Raw genomic sequence first — 17,064 nt, forward strand, 5'->3', positions numbered from 1 at the left:
ATACTAAGGTGTAGACTTTATTTTTGTATGTAGGTATATTTTCTTGTGTCTTCTGAAGCAAGGTTTAAATTTAAAAAATAAGCTTAAATGTGTTTTGCTTGGATATTCAGCATGCATAGGCATAAGAAGACAAATATCTCAAATCTCATTCACTCAAAATAAGTGAAAAAATGTTTTCTTCCCTCCTGTTCTTTTAGTAGTGGTTTTCAGACCTTAGGTTGGGTTGTATACAGGTACAAACCCATACTTGGCCCAACGGTGTGCACTCTGAGCCAGTTTTCTTCTATTAAAAATGAATAGAATTATAGCTACTCCACAGAGCTGTTAAACAACAGCAGCTGAAATGCCCTGGCGCAGAGCAGGCTTCCTGCCTGACTGCCCCGTGTGGCTTCTGCTGGGTTCTCTGGGACAGAAGCAACAGCCTGACAGAGACCTCCCAGCCTTCCAGTGCACATTCATGTTTACTGACAAGTCCAAGTGCACAGGACAATAAAAGCCTGAGGGAGGCCATTATTTCCTCCAGATAAATTGAGATCACGGTCAGGAAAATGTATTTATGATGACTATGTACTCAAATTACATTGAAACAGGAGCATGTATATAGACTATATGTATATAGTCTTTAGATATTTTGAAGAAACAGAGAAACATGATTATTAGAGCCACTGAAATTCATCTAGTGAATTTTACAATAAAAATCATGATTTTGCTGTAAGAATCCAGGGAGAAATTGACTGACGTGTGAAGGAGCAGGATAGGGGCCGGAACTCTCTCTGGTTGGGGCAGCGTTCTCCTGTGTGTTCTCAGCCTGCAGGCTTTACAAAATTCCCAGATAATACCATACCTCCCAGTTGAATGCCTTTTTCTGTTTCAAGTAAGATTTCTTCAAAGGACATGTGACTCAGCCAAATTAAATGGGATAACCAGATAAGCTTCCCAGAGCTTTGCTTTTCTTCTTAGAGCAAAGACCATATTTTAGTAATTTATTTATTTAAAGCACTTTGAATAGTAGTTGAAGGAGTTGCTTGGTAATTCCCTGTAGAATCAGTACATGTACTGTTGTTTAAAGGTTCAGAATTGTGGGACAGTTGATGGGTAAGAGTGGTGAATTTCTAAAAGAAGACTATGACAGTTATCTTTATCACTTTTAATTAACCTTTGACCAACTTCTTTCACTACAAGTTCACACGTGCATCATAATTAAATATTATTGTGTATTATGTTTCTTTGGGGCACTTAAATTTCTTGCAGATTCTTTTCAGGTGGTATCTTTCACTCCTTTGAAAAGACGGATTTTGACAATTTTAAAGAGAATTACTAGGTTTGCTCTCAACCTTAGGTCTGATCCTAAAATACCAGAAATGAGCTGAAAAAAGCTGAGGTTAAATGACTAACATTTTTTTAAAGAAATTTGTTGCAGTGGGTGGCATTACTCAGTAGAAAGGTGAGCAAAGACAGTAGGAAGAAGAATCAGCCATGAAATGTGAAAATATGAATACACTCAATATCTTATTTTACTAAAACAAACGCAGTCTTGGACAAGGAGAGCGTGATGTTAAGCCTGATCTTAACATTTGCACTGTGGTGGTAGCTGTCTTGTCTCTTCTCCTTCCACGTTTTGCCCATTCCAAGGGCCTCTTCTACTGTCCGCCTCGTTTCATACCTGACTTTAGGAGCATGAAGCACTCTTGACCAGCTATTTTGGAAACTCTGTCTTCTTAAGTTGAAAGCAAAAAATAGGAACTTTACTTCAATAGCTGGGCTATACCTCAATTACAGTACCTTGCTTCAGTTTAAGAAAAAAGCTTTCTGAACAAGACGGTTCTTGTACCTTTTCTTTTGTGCCACTGAGACTTGCTCCTAATTTAATGCCTCTTGTGACTCTGTCCTCAAGAAATACAAAAATGAACAAGAGTCACTGAGAACCTTCAGGGACTTTTAAAATCTGGTTAAGAACTTGATATGTACGTATATGAATAGGAATATATAGCAAGTTCCACATTTGATGCACAATGAGGTGGTCCTTTGTGCCATTCACATGGTAAACCAAGAGTCACAGATGCAGAAGTTTAAAATCCAGCTCCTAAATGGGTGTTTTTTTAAAAATGGGTTGAGAGCCACCTTATTTAAGATTTACATACATTGTTGTGTTTTGTTATTTACACAGCATGGTAGGTAACACATTTTTAAAGATAATGAGAAAAAAAGTTAAACAGGGAAAATATTACACAAATCAAAAAGTCATAAATTGTTTGTCTTTTGGATGTTGACCATCCTAACTGGTGTGAGGTGATATCTCATTGTGGTTGTAATGTGCATTGCCCTGATGATTAGCGATGTGGAGCATCTTTTCATGTACCTGTTGGCCATCTGAATTTCTTCTCTGGAGAAGTGTCTCTTCAGCCCCCCACCACATTATGTGTGCTAATTGTAATGCCCCTTTTTCCCCCTTATCCCTCCCTTTCCACCCATCCTCCCCAGTCCCTTTCCCATTGGTACCTGTTAGTTCATTCTGGGGTACTGTGATTCTGCTCCTGTTTTATTCCTTCAGTTTTTCTTTGTTCTTATACTCCACATATGAGTGAAATCATTTGGTACTTGTCTTTCTTCACCTGGCTTATTTCACTGAGCATAATACCCTCTACTCCATCCATGTTGCTGCAAATGGTAGGATTTGTTTTCTTCTTATGGCTGAATAATATTCCATTGTGTATATGTACCACATCTTCTTTATCCATTCATCTACTGATGGACACTTAGGTTGCTTCCATTTCTTGGCTATTGTAAATAGTGCTGCGATAAACATAGGGGTGCATATGTCTTTTTGAGAATGGGAAACTGCATTCTTAGGGTAAATTCCTAGAAATGGAATTCCTGGATCAAATGGTATTTCTATTTTGAGTTTTTTGAGGAACTGCCATACTGCTTTCCACAGTGGTTGAACTAGTTTACATTCCCACCAGCAGTGTAGGAGGGTTCCCCTTTCTCCACATCAAAACAAACAAACAAACAAATAAATAAATAAATAAATAAAAGTTATTAATTGCTGATCTTAGACCATTTAAGCACTGAGATTGGTGGGATAGTAGATTTGATTATTTAAATCTGCTTTATGGTGCATTTGTAAGTTTGTGCAGCTCTGTTTATGCAGAACATATATCTCATTCTTCAAGTGCTTATTTTTTTCTAAGTCATATTATTTGGGGAAATAAGTGAAACTGAAAATTAAGGAACCCAACTGATAAACTTGGTTTCCCTCCCTTGGATACTACTGTGGTAATGTTATGCTTTGATATGATATTCCTTAAGTCTTAACAAACTTTCGTAATTCAGTGGAAGATGGTTTTTGCCAGGGGAAGGTGAAAGATTTTATTCTTTTCAGGCAATGAGATTGACATCATCCTTCCTTTTAAATCTACCATGATTTATGCATCTCCTATATCACCGCCAAGCTTGGGTGGACACTCTTCCAGGTGTACTTGAGTTCTTTGCCATATTAAACTTCCAAACCTGGTATTTAGAGACATTTCATTTCAGTTTTCAGCCACCTCTGATTTTAAATCCTTGAATGCTTCTCTTTTTCCTTTGCTACGCTTCAAACCCTGGAGGGGCAGACAGGAACTATTTCACATCCACAGCACATGGAGTGCCAAGAACATCAAAGGCACTTAGTAACCTCAAATGGTCAACATGCAGATTCATAAAAATCCCACAGAATCTTCCTCTTGTCACATTAGTATTACAGTTACCCTCTGGCTCTAGGTACAATTGGGGGAGAGAAAATAATTGATACCAGAAGCAGAAGAAAGGGTTTTCCACTATTCCCATAGCACTGATAGCACTCTTCAGTAGTGTTGGCATTTGTCCATCCCCTGACCATTCACTAAGCTGGCCCAGCATCCAAGTATAAGAAATTCCAAGTGGCTGAACTAGCTAGAGTTCTGACAGAAATGCCTGGGCCTTTTCTCAGAAATACCTTCTGCAGCAGTACTGTAGAAGTACCAGGAGCCCCAAGGCTTCCGGCCTTAGCCATTATCCCAAACAAGTTACTCATTTTAAGCTGTTTAATTCAACAAGTTATTTATAGGAACCATCATGCCCATACACACTATTTGTGTTGCACTGCCTAGATTTCATCCCTGAGTTCCAGGAGAGAATACAACGTCACCACGAAGATGACACTGGCGTTAGGGAGCTAAGTTGGATTTCCTGCCATTAGGTGCATGGGAAAACAAATCATTTAAAAACATGTAAAACAAAATTGAAAAACACGTCATTTTAAAACAAAATTCACTTAACATCATACATTTAAAAACATTTTTAAATATCACGTAAAAATGATACTTCTTTTGAATGATTATTTTTGAAAATGAGAGTTGTATAAATGAATGACAGGCCTAAACAACAACAAAAAACATAATCCCCAGAGGATACCATAATATCTTTAAAATTTTATTTTTCTTTCATATATCTATGAAAAATATATCAGGCTATTATCAAGAGAAATTAATTTAAAAGTTCAAAGATTTTAGAAAGCATGACTGTGTTTTCTCTTAAGTATTGCTTGAGCAGTTTATACAGTTGCTTCATTTTAGCTCTATTTTCTTAACAATCTGTGATAAGCTTTCTTACACTCTTTTCACTTAGATTATAAGGTTCTTAAGCATTTTATTTCATGTTTTATCAGATGTTCTAAAACTCATATCCAAGCGTGAACTGTCAGAGCCAATTTCCGTAAGTTCCCCAAAATATTTCCTACAGTCAGAATATAAAACTCTACACACAGGTTTGTATAGTCACTGTACTTAATTTACCAGTTTTCTATAAAACTTTAACCTACTATCATGTTTGTAAATACATACTGGTAATTTCTTAGTTCTAGGATCTGTTCTTTCTTCATTGACAACTCGTTTGTATATAATTAATCAAATTATTGTGATGGTAGATTAATTTTTCTTTTACAAATATAACTGAAAGCCAGGTTTTTAGAAAAGGAAGTGGTCTAATTTTCCTTCCCTTACTAACCTGCAAAAGAGTCTGTATTTAGGATCCCGAGACAATATCTAGTTTTAATTACACAAAGATGTTATGCTTAGGTTGCTATTGTCCTGACTGCCCCCTCTAACCTTTCACATGCAGCAGTAAAATGGCTTACATCTACCCATTAATGATCCACAAGCAGATGTGACTCATTTCTTTGAAGAGTCTCCTCAGTAGACAATTACATTTTCCTTTGGTGATGAAGAACCAGTCCTACCTTCCTATTTAATCCAGAAGCTTTTGACTCTCCCTCCAAACAGGCTTTCATGGACAGGAGTTTTATCTCGAGTACCAAACTACTTCTGTCCTCAAGACTTGGAAATTGTCGTAGGAGGGTTTTTAGTACTGGGTTTCCAAGGGATAGTGACTTACTAATAAGTTCCCCAACTTCCTGTCTTCTTTCTCAGCTCCTGCTTACAGCTCTCCTAGAGAGTTGTTCAAAAGCCCTCACACTGGAAAAACTCGACTGACACTTGTCAGAAGCCTTCTTGAATGGGAAGTAATAAAAATCTAGTTTTAGGGAAGGTAGCCTTCAAAGAGGGGAAAAAGACTCAGCTTCAGAGAGATAGCATTGCCATTTTCCTTGGTATTTGACAGATTTACATTTACTGATTTTAGTCCCTCATGAAGTTCAGCTTTGTTTACTTCCACTGGATTTAGGAACACATGTTGCCATGTACCCCTTTTCTCTGAAGATGAGCCTTACAAGTACCATATGGCCTTTGTCTTCCAGGTTTCTGTGACTTTCTTGTAGGACAACACAGAAGTCATGATGATGCATTCAGGAAACCCCAAGTACAGTGCCTTCCTTAGTCTTCAGAAAAAATTCTCCGTTCTGTCTCATCATTTCTATCTTCATTTGCTCCTCAATGGTACCAGCGTTGTCCTCCCAACCCTGGGTCACCCCAGCATAAGAATTTAGGCTCAGGAGTTCAGGCTTACTAAACCAAAACCTAGGAAGAGAACTGATACAGCCTCTTTCTGCCTTGATTGTGCAACTCAGCCATGCTTAAGGCAGAGGAAGGCGGAAGCCCAACTACTGTTTTTAAGAACTGGCAAGGGAAAAATATGAAGAAAACATCATGGTAGTTGATAATATAAGAACAACTATGTCACCATGATAGTATAACTGTATAACTGCTACTTACAAATAAAAGATTATTGACTAAGGAAAAGATCATTGAAATATAACAAGGTGGTGTTCAAAAAGGGTAATTCGGTTTGAGATCCAAAATGAACTGTAACCATAGAGTAATTAAATTGACATTATTAATGATTTGCAAGCTGGTTCCTAAATCACCTCCAAACCTTGGAAAAAATTATATAGTTACCCAAAACTACTATGATCAGCAGCTTTTATTTGCATATAAAATTGCTGGTGATGTATTTCCTTACTTTTCAATAATATCAATGTGTCACAATTCATTATTCAACAATATTTGTTGTGCCAGGAACTGTTCTAGGCACTAGGGATACTTCGATGAATAAAACAAGCAAATTTAAAAAAAAAGCTTGCCCTCAAGAAGCTTCTACTCTCACAGATGAAAACATATAATAAATAAAATAAGCCAATTATATATCATGTTGCATGGTATATAGATTAAATGCTCTAGAGAAAAATAATTCAGAGGGAAGAGCATGGTAGGAACAGTGGGGAAGGAGGTAGAGTTCTAACTATGGGGGTCAGAAGTCTCACCACGGTGACACTTGAGCAAGGAGGTGAGGATACAAACCATAAAGGAGGAGTTTTTTTGAAGAGATCAGTTAATGTGAACACATGACATTTATAGGACAGCATGGTGACTAAGCGGCTGGTATCGAGAGAGCAAGGCAGAGAGTAGCAGGAAATGAAGATAAAGAGCTGGTAGAGGATTGGGTCACATAAGCCCTTACAGATCATTGTAAGGATTTTGGCTTTTATTTGGGAGAGATAGGAAGCAATTGTAGGATTTGAGATGATCTGATTTGTGTTTTAATGGGATCATTATGGTCTCTGTGTTGAAAATAAACTTAAAGATGTGAAAGGTAGAAATTAGGGAGACCAACTGGGAGTGTAGTGCCGCAATCCAGGAAAGGGGTGACAGTGCATTAGACCAGCATGTCACTAGGAAGGGAGGTGGTGAGACATGGTGAAATTCAGGATGAAATTAGCAGGTAGACTCCAGCAGAATCTGCTGCCACATTGGCTGTGAAATGGGATGGACTGAGAGAAGCCAAGGATAAGCAATGGAAAGGATCCATAGGCCACTTAGTGATGGGTAAAGACAGATCAAACATTTGGGTTAAGAAGTTGGGGGTTTCAATTCTTCATTTCCATGCTTATTAGACAGCTCACAGCACCGGGCTAAGATCAGGGCTGAGGTGTAAGTGAACAAGACAGTGTTGGCAGCCATAATTCTGTAGAAGGCATTATGATTTTGATACAAGGTACTAGAAGTTCTGTGCTTTTTAATGGAAGAAGTAAGAGCGTAATGGTAAACTGATGCAAATGGCCCTGTATACAATAAAAATGGACGATACAGATGAGAAAGGGGAAATAGAAGAGTCATTCTATTCTCCATACATTTTGTTTCCATTGAAATGCTAAACCATAAACAAATCTGTTCATAATATGCCTATGTGGTATCCAACCAAATACTCTGAGCATCTAAACCCAGCTCTGCCACTCTCAGTCCTGTGTCTTCAGGAAATCTCTCCAATCCTTAAAACCTATTTCCCAGTGACAGTACTGACTAGACTCTCCCGAAGGTCCTTTCAGTCCCAGAATTTTGTGATTCTCTGAGATATTTTATAAGACCCAAGAATATCTTTATGAAGTCTCTTCTCTCCACATTCATATCATTGGTTCTCTTCAAACTTCCTTTAAAAAAATTAAAAGCTCTACTGATTTACAGCAGATTAAATGAACAGAACACACAAGATGAGCAAAGAAATGTCAGACTAGCTAGATGCAATCAGAGACATCTGGGCGGATTTAATACCACAGCTTTAAAACATCTGGGTGATGTTCGTACTTCAGCTCTGGAAATCATATATTCTTAAATCACCTGATGTTACTTTGTATGAGCGACTTGTATCCTTAAGCTGCAGATGCCTCATTTGGGCGAGAAAACCAGAAAAGCCCAGAAAAAAGCAGAGGAAAAACAAAAAGAGAGAATATTTCTAGCATGCAGTGGTGGGCTGTCTTAATGCAAAAAGCTGAAACCTAAATATAAATAATGTTTTTATTTGTAGACTACAGGTATTTGATAACCCATTAATGCATCACATTGAGGTGCCAGAACCAAAACCATTCCATTTCCCACAATCCTCTTCTATATGATTTACCAATATTTCCTGCTGCTCTCATCAGAGTACAGGTTCATAATTTAGGAATTACTTTCAACTCTCTTCCCCTCTGGCCCCTTTCCTACATCTAAGCTCTTGTTGAGGCCTGTATATTTCCAGCTCCATTGTGCTCCTGGCTCCTTCTCAGAGTACTGATACGCCATGTCCCCTGCAGCCTAGACCACTGCCAGCCTTTCCCAGCCATTCTGTCTCTCCCCACAGTCCAACTCATTCCACTTTGCCACCAAATCCTTTTAAGAGGCAAGACCAACCTTTCTGAGACCGAGCTCGCAAAGCCCCAATATCTGCCCCCAGTGGGATGCAGGCCCCAGGCTGAATGGAGAACCAATGCCTAGAGCTGAAAGATACATCATGAACTGTGACCCCATCCTTGGTCCTAGTATGCCAGGATGAGTCCCTTCAACCTCTGGCCAAAAGAGACTATAGTATTCCCACCACAGCAGAATGAGGATAATAGTTCTGCAGACATATTCTTGTTTTTTCTTTTTCATACATCAGTGTATTTACCTATTCAGACAGAAGCATCCTTAGTCACAGAGAAGATTAAGGTGGCTGTAGCAGAAACACAAAGTGAATCTCTGCTCGGTTCTGCCTCCAGAGCCAGATCAGGAGAAAGACACAGGGTGTGGGAGACGGGGTCCTTGTCATCACACAAAGTCAGTGATAATCTCTTTGGACAACCATGTGATTGGGTTCCTGGAGTATGTCCTTGGAAGAAAGGAAATGCCACACGTCTGGAGGATCACATTGGGTACTAATATCGGCATATGCTTTTGTATTTCATTGTCCAGTGTTGATTTGTAAATTGGCTGGAAAAATTACCTATCCTGGATGAAATGCTAAGAATTGATCATTTTTTAAATGTCAGAAACATTAAAAAAAAAGTCTTGGTCTCTTCAATCACACTGGTTAAAAAAGTCCTTAATTGTTCTAATGTAGATTAAATAAATTGGGGGGCATGGGGAGACAATGAGATGACCATGAGACCAGAAGAAAAACTTTATCATTCATAAAATACTAACAATTTAATAAGTATTTTTACATTCTTAGTCAAATTGGTGTTAAAATTCTTAAAATAACAAAAATCAATGGTATTAGGCAACTGGCTTTTCTGCTATTGGCCTGTTACTGGTAATTCAAGACAATTAAGCTAATCCGAGATTCAAAAAAATAATTTAAAAAAAACAAAAAACCATGAGGACTAAATTGTACTACTAACTCCTAACGCCAGAGTAATACTGAATGAGAGTTTTAAAATATATTTGATCCTTTAAGGAACTCTGAGAATTGGCTAAGAAAGATGCTGTCTGTCCCCATTTGATAAGTGGGGTTGAAAGGAAGGGGGAGAAGCCAGGTGTCCCTCTTAGGGAACAAGGTTCATTAGAAGTAGAGCTGGGAATGTGAACACAGGCCTCCTGAACCATTCCCAGATGGGAATGATGGGATTTGCTTATCTAGAAGCATTAGTCAAAGAATTTCTCTCTCTTCACTGCCGTTATATTGAGAGCTCAAGAGACACAGACAGGTGTTCTTCAAGAGGTTTTATTTTCAGTGTAATCTGGTAAATGATACAATAGCTTTAAGAATTACTGACCATGTCAATCAAGGCTGCTGACAGCAAACATGACAGGCAATATCATTCAGGGTCATTTGGTGGTGGGGGTTTTTTCTCAGTTCAAAATGGTGGTGATAAGATGAATAAGGCCATTCAAAGATGATGAGCTGCAGTGTCCGTTCACCAACACTGGGTAATATTTAAAACAGGCTGAGGACAGCACAGAGGTAGGGACAAAATGTTCTTAGCTTTTTGAGCCTAATATCTCTTTCAATGTATGGATGTCCATCCATTGGTTCTGTTAGGTAAATTATATCTGACCATTATATCCCAGCAAAGCTAAATGTAATTTAAGAGTTTATGAGCATGGAAGTAGAGAAAATGGAAAACGTCCACTGTGCAAAGGTGGGATTGTGAGGTCATGACACTAGATGGCCCAGATCGGGATTCCTGTCTGCTCCACAGGGGTGGCCAAGGAAGCAGCACTTCCGTTCTTCGATGCTTTGCTGACTTTTTCCTTTTTAAACTGAACCTCAGAGCTGGTACCTAATTCCCTCCTTGGTCCAAGTTGTCCTTAGGGACTATCCATTTTTCTAATTGATATGTACTGAAAACAGCACACGGGACAGCGAAGGGGCAGCAGGGCAGGTCTCCTCAGGCGCTGCAGGGGGAAGGTGCCCTGTGCTTTTTCAAGGGCCTTCAAAATATTCTGAAAGTTCATTTCAGTATCTCCACTTTTCATCATTTACCCAAAAGAAAGAAGAGATGTACACAGCAATTGCAATAAAGCACTTGTTGTAATAACAATTGGGAACAGTTCATGTCCCATAACAGGAGGATAGTCAAATTATGAAATACCTTTATAATGGGATAAAATGTAGCCATTACAGTCAGGTTTGTCAGAATACTCCCACTTTTAAACAATATATATATCAGATTGAGAGAGAGTGTGCACGTATGCGATTCTCTCCAGGAAGTTAATGGATCTAGATGAATGATGAGATGGTCGGTGATTTCCTAAACATTTCAAAATAAATATGTATTGTTACTGTTTTTCATATAAAAGGAACATTTTTTCAGATCATCTTTAGAGAACATCTAATGGCACGAATAACATTCAAATTAATTTTGAATGGAAGAAACAGATACTAAATAGTACATCCAATATATGGAAAAGAAAGTGTAAACAGTGTCTGGGTTAAGCAGTTACTGGTAGTATTTATTACTTTATATTTTTCTGTATTTTCAAAAATTCCTGAAAACTAGTTTTTAATTAAACTAATATATACACAGAAAAATAATTAAGCTGTACAAAAAATGTGGACATTTCTGTGTTTTGTACTTGTGAGGTGTGGTCCACAACTCTGCATAATAGACTCACACATCCTGTGGTGGACAGCTCCCAAGATGACCCCCCCGCAAAAGCCTCACTTCCCAATATTCACCCTCTTGTGAGGCCCACCTCCAGAAAGAATAAGCTATGTGACCAATAAGATATTGCGAAAGTGACAGTGTTTGATTTCTGGGCCCAGGTAATAATGATTTTCTTGGCTCACTCCCTGGGGAGGGGGCAGCTCACGAGGACACTAAAGCAGCCCTGCGGAGAGAAACCCAGCCTGCCGGCCTTCAGCAGGGCCAGTGCTCTGCCCTAGGGGTGAGTTTTACAGCACCAGTCACCCCTCGGGGTGGCTGCAACCTCACGAGAAACTGAGCCAGAACTCCTGAGCCAAGCCCCTCCAAGTTCGTGATGTGCAGGAAGAATAAATGTTTATTGTGTTACCCTGCAGAGTCATGAGGTAATTTTACATGGCGGTAAATAACAAATACACCTCTATTTCTCAACTTACCAATTTTGAGCATTTTCTATGAGGGCTCTCCCATGACAGATGATGATTAGCTCACTTTCACACACCCCATTTACTATCCCCTGCACATCTTTTTCCCAATTTTTGGTGATTGTGTCCTCCGGTAGGTGAGGGAATTCTATCCATTACAGTTGAGAATATAAGTGATAGGTGAAGAGCCCCTACCCATAAGATGGCAAACTCACCCCTCACCCCCCCTAATCCCAGCACCTAGTCAATAGCCACCAGCCCCATAGAAGTGACACCTCAATCAGCTCATGCCCCTTGCTATATAACCCAGCACCTTTCCCTAATAAAGTGGAATTCTCCGGTGAATTGCTGCTGTGTGTCGCTCCTTTCCTTTCATTGGTGCCAAAACCCGGGAGACAGGACACCCCAACTGGGCCCCTTCTTCCCCCCGACACCAGCAGCAGCTTGCCCTCGTCCTCTTTTTCCGGCGCTGGCTCATCACACTCACCACTCCTCTCTGGCCTTTAGGTAAGTTTTCCCCCAGAGTGGGCCACTCTTTCCGGAGCTATCGCAGTGCCATTGACCGTGATCGTCCGGCAAGGCCCTGACGCTCGGGGATGAGGAGGGAACGCTCCCTGCCTCAGGCCTTCACGGCTGCGGCGGACCCTCAGGCCCCCCCTCCAACAGCCATAAATCCCCGCCTCAGGACTTCACAGCTGCGGCAGACCCTCAGGCCCCCCCTCCAACAGCCATAAACAAGGTGACTCCTTTGCGGATGAGAACGCTCCCTTTTTCCCCCTCCTCCTTCCGTTCTGTCTGCCGAAATCCGTTCCGTCCGTCAAAAATTCCTAGTACTAGGTACCTCATGACTCTGGCACTCTGCCTTCTTAGGGAAGTCTGGGTGACGACCCACACTTCCTAAGAAATTCCGACTTGTATACGAGTTTCCACAGATCACCAAGGATCATCGGGGACGCCCTTTGTCTCCTTGCGGTCTGCCTCCAGTCCGAGGATCTCCGTTTGTCTTCCCCTGTTTGTCTCCTTCTCTGTCCTTCAGCCATGGGAGCCTCCTCATCCCTCCCTAAAGATTCACCTCTTGAATGCCTGCTCAAGTATCTAGCCACCCTCTCCCTGACACCTGATATAAAACCAAAACTTCCCCGTAAATACTGCTCCCAAGATTGGCTGACATACCCCCTAGACAATAACAACCAATGGCCCGCAGGGGGAACTCTTGATCCTAACATCACTCGTGATCTTTTTAACTACTGCCAGTGCCTGAAAAAATGGAAAGAGATTCCCTATAGCGAAGCTTTCTGCCTCCCGCCTCCCTCGCCGCTGCCACCTCCTCCCTCCCCACCTCCCCCCAAGTTGTCCTAGCCTGCAAGCTGTCTCCCCCGCAGAAACCTCCCACCCACCCCCTTCCCCCTCCTCTCCTACAACAGCCCCTCCCCCTTCCTCCACCACCGCTACCGTGGCAGCCACCTCCACCCCCGCAGAAGCCTCCCATTCACTCCCTTCCCCTTCTCCTACAACAGCCCTTCTCCCTTCCCTCCCCACCAACTCCTCCCCCATCTCACCTCCTCCGCCTATGTCCCCCTCACCTGCCCTATCCCCCGTCAAAGCTCAAATCTCTTCCCCTTCTGTCACTTACCTTAGATTCCTTCTATCTCAACAAAGAAACACCATTACCTTAGACAGAAAATGGCTCCTCTCTGACCTGCCTGTTCCCAAAACCAAGACAGAAATCCTTTCCTTTCTAGGCCTGGCTGGGTATTTTAGAGTGTGGATCCCTAACTTCTCCCTGTTGGCAAGACCCCTATACGACCTCAGCAAGGGCTCACCTGAAGAACCATTATCCTCCTCACCCCGACACTCCTTAATTAAGCTCCTTCAAGCCCTTGTGGAAGCCCCAGCTCTCCATCTTCCTGATTTGTCAAAACCCTTCTCATTATACATTCATGAGAGGTCCAGTCAAGCTCTAAGAGTCCTAGGCCAATATTATGGCCCATCCTTTGCCCCAGTAGCTTATCTCTCCAAGCAATTAGACCCCACAGTTCAGGGATGGGCCCCCTGCCTACGAGCATTAGCCGCTGGACAGCTCTTGCAGAAGGAAGCTCATAAACTAACATTCGGGGCGCCCCTTACCATTCTGTCCCCACATCACCTAAAAGATCTCTTAACCTACAAAAGTTTACAGACTCTCCCTCCCTCCAGACTCCTGACCTTACTGTCCTCTTTCCTCCAAAATCCCATTCACCCCCTTTGCCATCCATACCTGAATCATGACTTTTTCCTCCTTTACTGCTCTCTCGCTTTTTTTCCTCATTCCTATTGTCTTCCCCGCCACCCCAGCCTCCTTTGTATGGCAATTCAAAGTCAGACAGACTTACACACAGCATCAAACAAAAGTCACTGCCCTCATTGTCACATCAGACTGCCCTCTGAAAGGCTGCTCTGAGCCTTTATACCTCCACTTTCCTCCCTCCACTGAAGTGTTCACTAGCAGCTACCCTTATTCTCCCTACCTCTGCTTCCTCTATGACCAAAAACAAGCCTATTGCAGGCGATAGCCAGACACCTACGGGGGATGTCCCTACTGGTCTTGTGCCATTCACTACATGGGTGACTTCCAGTACCCACAGTATTACTCCTTCAACCGTTTCATGAAATATCCCAACGGCTCATTCTCCTTATCAATCCCAGATCCCTGGGACTCTCGATGGGCTGCCAGAGTCACAGCCTCAGTTTACTACGGGGGGTCCTCGACCCCCCACGGTACCCTTCATATCTCTTGAAAGTATGTTCCCTCTCATTCCCAGATCTCTCAAGTTGCATCAGATAGCAGACATTCCGAAAAAGTCATTATCCAAACTCTTGATGGTGCCTCTTCATCTTCTTATCCCCGCCCCTCTTCCCATTTCTCCTACTCTTCATTACAGCTCATTCAGGACACCACCATCTTTCTCAACCACACCCTTAACACAGCCAGTTGTTTCTTGTGCGCATCACTACAGCGCCCACTGCTGGCCGCCATGCCCCTTAATATTTCCAACTACTCTTTCCATGCAAAAGGACAACCCCTCCACCCCCTGGCAGACATACCCCTATGGGAACCAGAATACGCAGATAATCTCACCATCCACCACTGTGTAGGCCCGACTCCACCCCCCTCCAGTGCACTTCACTGCCTCTCCATCTACACCCCTACCTCCGGCTCTGAGACTTTTACGCGACCGGGACACTTCTTTTGGTGTAATGGCAGTCTTTTCAACTCACTGCCTCCCAACTCCAGCACACCCTGCATTCTCGTCACCCTAATCCCACAGCTTACACTTTACAGCATGGCAGAATTCCTTGAGCTCCAACCTCCCTTGCCCTTGCGCACAAGAAGAGCTGCTTTCCTTCCCATTATAGTCAGTATTTCCCTAGCCACCTCAGCCATTAGGGCAAGATTTTCAGGGGGAGCCTTGGGTCACTCTCTATGGGCAGTTAGAGATCTCGACGCCAAACTTGAGAGAGCCCTGACATCCACTGCCAATTCCCTGGCCTCTCTCCAAAGACAGGTCACTTCGCTAGCTAAGGTCACCCTTCAAAACCGGCGGGCCCTAGATCTGCTTACAGCTGAGAAGGGCGGCACCTGCGTCTTCCTCCGGGAAGAGTGCTGCTATTACATCAATGAATCCGGCATTGTAGAAACTGACATCACCAAACTCACCGACCTTGCCTCCAGCCTCCACTCTGCTTCCAATTCCAACCCATTCTCGTCAATACTAACAAACCCCCTCCTCACCTGGCTCTGGCCCATTGCAGGCCCCATAATAATCATTCTTCTCACCTGTCTCTTCTTACGCTGTATAATAAAGTTCATCAAATCCCAAGTTGGAAAAATCTCTAATCAAACATTCAACCAGCTTTTACTCAGGAACTACCAGCTTCTGGCCACAGAAGATCCCTCACCCTCACGTAACCTCCTCACCACACACTGAGATAGACCCCTCTCTCCACTAGAAACTCTTCCTAGAAACAATGGCCACAGACGCCTGGCTTCTGGCACCCGTATCCTCTTGGCACCATTAGAATCAACAAGTCCTCGACCTATGGTTACAGGGAACCTTCATTGATTTCTAACTTGAAGAAGTCCACATCTACTCGTCCTTACTGTGGGGAGTCCTATCAACCCTTTCCTCCCAATCCTCAAGCCCTCACTCCCTTCTCCGCCCCCGTTCAGCAGGAAGCAGTCAGAGAGAAAGCAATGTCCACAACCCCATAGAGGAGAAAGGGGGAAATGAAGGGCCCCCACCCATAAGATGGCGAACTCACCCCTCGTCCCCGCTAATCCCAGCACCTAGCCAATAGCCACCAGCCCCGTAGAAGTGACACCTCAATCAGCTCATGCCCCTTCCTATATAACCCAGCACCTTTCCCTAATAAAGCGGAATTCTCCGGTGAATTGCTGCTGTGTGTCACTCCTTTCCTGTCAATAGGCCTCACACTTTCACATAAAGTCATAGAAAAGAGCCATGGATGTGACTGTAAGATGAAGTCAGGAGTTCTCCCCCAATGTACTTTTTTACTCCATACCCATGAAGAGTGAACCACAGTGTAAACTATGGACTCTGGGTGATCACAATGTATCAATGTAGGTTCATCAATTGCAGTAAATGTCCACCCTAATGGGGGGGTGTCAGTAATGGGAGAGGCTATGCATGTGTAAAGAAGCAGGAGACGTATGGAAAACAGCCATACTTTCATCTCAATTTTGCAGTGAACCATAAACTGCTCCCCAAAAAATAAAATCTTGATTTAAAAAATAAATGAAATGGAGGGGGGAAAGTTCTACTTAATCAATCCTCTGAATTTGCTAAAATCTCATTTGCAGGGTAAGATCCTTTTTGATTTGACTGCTGATTTGCCTAAGTCCTGAAGTTTTGAAACTATTGATTTGACAAAGTTCTGCAAGTTTATCAGACTCAAGTTGAAAACTCCCATTTCCCAGTACAAGGCTCTGATGTAGAATATGGCCAGATTCGTCTGCTCCACCAGGGCACCATGTCTACCCTGATTACGGCACCCACCATTTCTGACAGAGCCTCATGTGCACGTAACTTCTTTCCCAATAGGATTGTGAGATCCCACCAGGCAGGAACCAGCTCTCAGCTTTCACATATGCCCAGAAGCTGATGCATCCTTATTAAATGTTGGTCCTTAATAAATGTTGACAGCATAGAGTATTTCCCATCTGAACTCACCACAGGAGCAATAACATCACCTGGCACTTGCTGAACACGTGCTCTTCTAGGCAGC

This window comes from Manis javanica, chromosome 14 (genome assembly GCF_040802235.1).
Source record: "Manis javanica isolate MJ-LG chromosome 14, MJ_LKY, whole genome shotgun sequence".
Classification (NCBI taxonomy): Eukaryota; Metazoa; Chordata; class Mammalia; order Pholidota; family Manidae; genus Manis; species Manis javanica.